This window comes from Zeus faber (genome assembly GCF_960531495.2).
Source record: "Zeus faber genome assembly, chromosome: 2".
Lineage (NCBI taxonomy): Eukaryota > Metazoa > Chordata > Actinopteri > Zeiformes > Zeidae > Zeus > Zeus faber.
In genome coordinates, this window is record NC_137189.1 from 35,001,924 (window position 1) to 35,009,064 (window position 7,141).

Genomic DNA, 7,141 nt, shown 5'->3' on the forward strand with positions numbered 1-7,141 from the left:
CTCCCAATATCATCCGATATGATATATATCAGAAATTAACAGGTGCTCCGTTCCAGATGCTCCAAAAACATCAGTCCTGATCAGTGTTCGGGTCGTTACTCAAAAAAGTCCTGTGTTACACATCCAAAGTACAACATTTTCTCAAAGAAAATGAGACTAAGTTCTCTCAGGCAACGGTAGAGCGTTAAATCTAATATCTGGAAAGTCAAGGCAATCATGTTGACTGCGTTAGAAATATGCAGCGCTCAACAGCGGATTGCCGCGCGGAAGAACTAACAGCTGATTCATTATCTTGTATTGTCAAATGTGAAGAGTTTAATCCCACATTACACAAAGCACATCCATTTTTGGGAAAGAAAAAACACAATGCTGACACTTCCTGGCTTAGTATTTAGAAAGGTTTTGCTCACAATATTCCGTTGTGCTTTTATGACAGCGATCGTTTTCTACACACAAAGAAAATCGAAAAGGAAGGTGCCAAGAGGAACCGAAAGTGGTTCCCGATGCGGTGGACGGGTTTTTTTCTCTACAAAGAACCTTTTTCGGACCGAGGGTCTTTGGGAACCATTTCTTCGAAATGACTCAAACTCCATCGGTTAGAACTTGTTCTCAATTGTAAAGGATCATTTATAATACTGCACATTATACACTACTCACAAAAAGTTAGGGATATTTGGCTTTCGGGTGACATTTATGGAAAATGTAAAAAGTTCACGCTACAGTGATATTAAATCATGAATGTAGGGCATTTAAGTAGAAGCATGCAATGGTGATTTCCTCATCTCAAACAATTTATTTAAACAAAAGCCAACAACAGTGGTGGCTATACAACAACAGAAAATGTCAATGTCTCAATAACTTGTCATGTGCCCTTGAGCATCAATTACAGCTTGACAACGACGTCTCATGCTGTTCACAAGTCGACTGATTGTCTGCTGAGGCATGGAACCCCACTCTTCTTGAAGGGCGGCCCTCAGGTCATTGAGGTTCTGGGGCACAGAGTTACGAGCCTCTACACGGCGACTCAGTTGATCCCATAGGTTTTCTATGGGATTCAGATCTGAAGAAAGTGCAGGCAACTCCATTTGGGGTACCCCAGTCTCCAGCAGCCATTCCCTAATAATGCAACCTCAATGAGCTGGAGCATTGTCCTCCATGAAGATGAAATTAGGCCTGTGTTGTTCATGCAGGGGCACAATGACTGCATTAATGGTGTTATTCAGGAAGTATGGGCTTGTCAATGTACCATTCACAAAGGCTGTATTGACTATTCTGTATTGACTAGACACACCTGCCCACACTGTAACACCACCACCACCAAAGGTCTCATGATGTCAAAATGTGAACAGCATGATGAAGAGGACTTTTTAAATACCAATTCTAATTGAACCAGGAAATGTATTGGTCGATTCATGGATCAAACACCTGTTTTGGCCTGAATTTTGCCGTTCAGCTCCTTGTGAGAGAACAGCAAGTTGTGCAAAAAGTACTGAAACATTGAACAGTTGGACATGTACATTCAAAAGTTTAGAGAAGGTCAAATTAAGTTCACCTGTAAAGGTTATGGTGCATTTTAGGTTCATCCTGAAATCTCACCCGAAAGCCGAATATCCTAACTTTTTGTGAGTAGTGTATATCACCCCCTTTGTACCATGTATGCCATCACCTAATCCAGTATCTCCAATTGTCTTGTGTGGCGAATCACATGAGGAAAATGAAGGCCAATTTTTGGGGAAGGCTATTGGTGCTTTCACAAGATATGTACACGCAAAAATAAACAATCATCGGCGACGTGGATATGATAACCAAGCGGTGTTGATGAGAACAGCTGGAGCAGTCTATGGAGTTAAGAAAATTGTGTCGCTTGACTGTAGCGCAACATTTCACTTTACGGATTGCGATTGCCGGAAAAATGGCTGGAGCCAGGCTGGGTGTGCGGGGGGCAGGGGGTCCAAAGAAAGAAATATATTTGCACCGGGGGCCATCACCGTCATGTTACGCCACCGCGATAACCACACAGACAGCATCTAATCCTATATCACAACGTCAACTTCGTATGAATATGTCGCCGGAGTTTTATGAAGGGGCCCCGGGGTAAACAGAGTTCTTGACGGACTGACACCTCATGGAGAGTATGTCGTCATTAGCAATGTCAACAGATCCATAAAGAAGAAGAGAATACATTTTCGCGTAACGCAGATGAAAGATTCAAGTTTTCTTTTTGTAATAAAGGGCCAAGCTCTTTTGTCCAAATCAAAAAGTGACCCCTTTTCGGCGGGAATGGAGAGTGGATTCTTACTTAAATGTACTTCTCAAGGTGGTGGACAATACCCGGAAGCTTGCGCACGTAAAAATACATTTCCAGGGAATGAGATGGAAACCCACGCGCGTCGTGGGAATATTGAGGAAATCATTTCGTCCCCGTGATACCAGTTCATGTAGCGGTGGCGTTAAAGAAAACCAATATAAAGGGAAGGTAAAGGCTCTACACAAAGTCACACGTGGCATCTTTTATCTACACCATTTGTTGTTCCAGAACAACGCACATGTCACGACCAGGGCTAGGAGAGACCCAAACGCACGACACGGGGAGACGGGAGGCAGACGAAGGATGTTTATTAGCCCACACGGTGGAGATGGCCGGGGGGACCCAGTCAGGTAGGGATGGAGCAGGGCTGGGCAGGGATGATGATGACCGGGAGGAGGGGTTCAGGATTCCGGTGGAGAGACGGGGAACCGGGCTGGCTGGAGAGGGACGGACAGACTGGCTCGACGAGAGGAGACAAGAAGGTAAGGAGAAGACGAAACAAAGAGACATAAACTAGGGACTTGAAACAAGCACTAGGAGCTAGGAACTTGGAACTAGGAATGGAGCCAGTAGCTGTACAACTCAGGTAAGCTAGTTGACGGTCTGGCAAAGAATGACTGGGAAGCTGGAGACTAAATACTGTGTTTTTTTATTTAGCGAATGCAAAGTCCCTAAGCCAAGCAGTTGCCTCCTGGTCTGCTGTATGGAGGGTGACTAATCCTCCTTTCAGTTTTTGAAGAGGGCAAACTTCTATGATGTGTTCCATGGTTTGCTCCTCTCCACAAGCACACAGTGGAGTGGGGCTACTGCCCCATTTGTGAAGGCTGGCCAAGCAGGGGCCATGTCCAGTCCTGAAGCGATTGAGCGTAGACCATTGTCTCCTTGGGAGGTTGGTGCCAGGGACCTGTTGATTGGGGTCTGACACCAGATGTTTGTTTGGGACGTCCTTGGACTCCCGTTCTGCTTTCCAAGCCAGTTGGATGGCGAAGTCAGCTGGTGGTATGTTCTTCCAAATTGGTCGTCTAGATGGAAGTCGAGCAGTGGGTGGGTTGTAGATGTCTGCATGGATTGGTAGTTGGGGAGAATCTTTGACCTTTTGGAGCATCCTTTGAGTGGCTGCTGCTCGCCGGATATGTGGAGGGGGAATGTTTGATAGGACAGGGAGCCAGGGGAGTGGTGTTGAGCGGATAGTCCCGGTTATGGTTCTCATGGTTGTATTAAGCTGGGTGTCCACATGGTGTGTGTGGGGTGACCTGAACCAGACAGGGGCGCAATATTCAGCTGCAGAGTATGCGAGAGCCAGTGCTGAGGTGCGCAGTGTGGAGGCTGCTGCCCCCCATTTTGCACCAGCGAGCTTGCAGAGCAGGTTGTTCCTTGACTTAACCTCAGCTGCCGTCCCTTTTAGGTGTTCCTTGAAGGATAGGGTCCTGTCAAGGGTCACTCCCAGGTAGGTTGGATTAAAGGCATGCTTCAGCTTGAGTCCGCCCAGATAGATGTTTAGTTGTCTGGCAGCTTTTGCATTGTGGAGGTGGAATACACTGGAAACAGTTTTTGCTGGACTTGGTTTTAGGCGCCAGGTTCTCCAGAACTGGTCGGGGGCCAAGGTGTTTCATGAACTCTGGAGGGATGTCATATCCTGCTGCCTTTCCACATTTCAGGCCCTGCAGGACTTTCTCCAGTTCAGCAACCTCAAAAGGTTCAGGGTTTCTATGGTCTCTGAGCACTTTCTTTAGCTCAGTTGTAACTGCTCTTCTGGTGGGTTTGTCTTGGGTTGCTTTTGCAATAGTCAGAAGGTGGAATGCAACTTGGTTGGGTGTGACAGATGCTCGGTTTTGGCTGGGGGGCTTCTGTGCAGCTCCTAGACGGTGGATGAGGCTCCAACATTTCCTGCTAGAGTGTGTGAAGTTCAGGTCAGCTACTGTCTCCTCCCATTTCCTTCGCCGAGCTGTATTTAGCGATTCAATAAGATGGTCTGCTATCTCAGGGTCCCCTGATGTTTTCTAGGCTTGTAGGAGTGCAGCACTTTCTCAGTCCAGGCATGGGACGTAGAGGGGTCGGTAGCCTCGTGGGATTGTTGAGTGGGCAGCTTTGTAGATGGCGCTGCAGAAGCTGTATGCAAGTTGTATGCTTCATCTACAGTGATGGTGTGGAGTGGGATGGTAACAACACTACACTCCAGGATTTCACTGTATTTCTTCCAGTTGGCTTTGCGGAAGTTCCAGCGCATCTTCCTTGGGCTGTCTATGAATGGGAGGTGTAGGCCAACGTGTACAAGCAAGGGCCGGTGTTGACTGTGTGGAAAATCGTCAAGAATGAGGATCTGAGCAGGATAGGGCGTTCCATTCAAAGAGCTGACCCAGCACAGGTCAGGAGAGTAGTCTTTTTTCCACCTGGCGGAGTGGAAGGTTCATCTTTGTTTGGGATCATGTATCAGAACAAGGTCATTTCTAGATGCCCAGTCTGAAACTGCCTCTCCATCACTATCCACTACTGGATATCCCCAGTCAGGATGGTGGCTGTTGAAATCCCCCACATAGATGGCAGGGTGGGGTAGGGTGGGTAGGACCTGCAGACCCCAGTTGGCACTAGGGGGCTTGTACACATTGACAATGTTGAAACCACCAATAGTTATGGTATCAGAGAATTGTGTTCTTGTCAAGTGATTTGCTTCAGCTATGTCAGAACACACATAGGTGGCACGTCCATGTTTGGCATGCGGAGCGTAACACAGGAGGTCGAAGCCATTGATGGTGTAGCGGCCTGCTTCCTCTGTGCCAACGTGAGTCTCTTGGAGGCAGATAACGTCAATTGAGTGTTGGGAGGCGAGGACTTCAATGAGGCTTCGCTTGGCTGCAGAAAGGTCTTCGACGTTTAGTTGTAGTATTCGAAGGGCAGGTCCCACTGCAAGGTGCTCTTGAGGCTGTCTGCTGGCGGCTTTGGGACTGTGACTAGGATTCTTTGACTTGGCTCTCAGGCGTCGTCTCTTAGAATTTAGTCTGCTGGGAGGATCATTTGCTTCCCCGGGCGGGCCCGGGTACTGACGGGGGGCGCGACGTGAACACTGATCCATTGTCCCCCAATACTGTGTGGAGTGATGCAGGTAATTGATCCCAGGTGTGTGCAATTCAAGGCTCAAGGGGGGAGCTGCAGATGGGGCAAGAGCCGCCTCTAGTGGGGCTGGGAGGCCGTGGGCCTAACAGCGCAATTGTGAGAAATGATACATAATCAGGGAGAGCAAACGAGAAGCTCATCTATTTATCTGGATGAAGCATTAACACGCTTTGAGGGTTAAAAACAAGCTGATGAATAACAGCAGTAGCTGTACAGAAGTGTGTATCCAGAAATATCAACTGTATGTATGCATAATAGAAACATGCACGAGTAACCTCGCCACTGAACACTCCCGGTGCGATCCTCCCACCAGACTAAGCACCTAAACAGAGTGCTGTGCCGGCTCCCGTGATTGGTTCGCGCCGCCGCACCGTACATCACACCTCCAGGATGCTCGGTCTCGAGGAGGAGCGCTGTGTTCACACAAAGTTCTGGGCGAGGTGATAAGAGACGTCGCCGTTGGCTCCCGACCTCCTTGCTTTGAGGTGTGACTGCACGTAAGTATCCGTCAATAACAACCGTTGTCACGGACGACCGCTTCCCCCTGACTGGTTTCACATCCCCCGAGCGTCACTCCACCTCATGTTAACAAGAATACTAACGAGTGGCGCCATCTTGTGATGCTGTATGGAAACTACAATTGAGGACTTGAAAAAAAGCTCTTAAACAAAAAAACATTCATATCTATTAAGGATTTTAAGAGTATCATAAAACATAATTAACATAACACATTTACATATATATTTACAATATAATTAAAACATAATTATATTCTAACTGATTGCTGCAAAGTTTCATCTTCCTATAGCTGAATGGATCTTTATCTGCATTCACTGTGACACATTTGAATAAGAGAGCATCTTTGGAAGCGGCTTGTCCAGGTTTTCCAATCCAGGAAAAGAGCTCCACGTTCTGCACTGTTTCAGAACAAGGGGATTTTTTATTTACCGGGTTTGGGAAAAAGGGATTAAGAGAACGTAGGACATTGGGAATACAGATCCCGCTCGCATTGTAGAGCCAGCCAAAATATTAAATAGCTCAGCACTGCAATACAACATAAAACTTTACTATTTTCTCGAAGCTATTTCACCCAGAATTACAGGAATTATTCGTGGTAATTAAATAAATAATAATATGCTTTTTACCTGCCAGCCATCCTATGCGCTGCAAGAGTTGATTTGCCCGCTCGCCTGCTGTACATTAGCCTCGTCTTTCGTGTCTGGCATCATCAGTCAACAGCAAAAAAAAAAAAAAAGACAACAAAACTTGACCGCCCATCCAGAGGGGGTCACCCAAACAAGCTGACGTTTTTAAAAGACACTTTTAACAGCGGCCATAAATTCAAGCCGCCTTTAAACTAAATAAAACCATCAGCATTTCTAGTAGAATCTTTTGGAGGTTCATTTGACTATAATGAAGGTTTATTTTTTGCAAACTATGAATATATATAAATATGAATACATATATATATATATATATATATATATATATATATATATATATATATATATATATATATATATTTATTTATTTATTTATTTATTTATTTATTTATTTATATTTATTTATATATATATATGTACAGAGAAGCGTACTCCCCTCTGATTGATGGTAAGTTGATGGCTTGTTGTTGCCCGCCTGTGTATTTCACATCATTTTTCACCGGGGGAGCCACTGCCAGAAACACTCAATATTCCCCTTGAGTTTATGTTATGGTGTTAT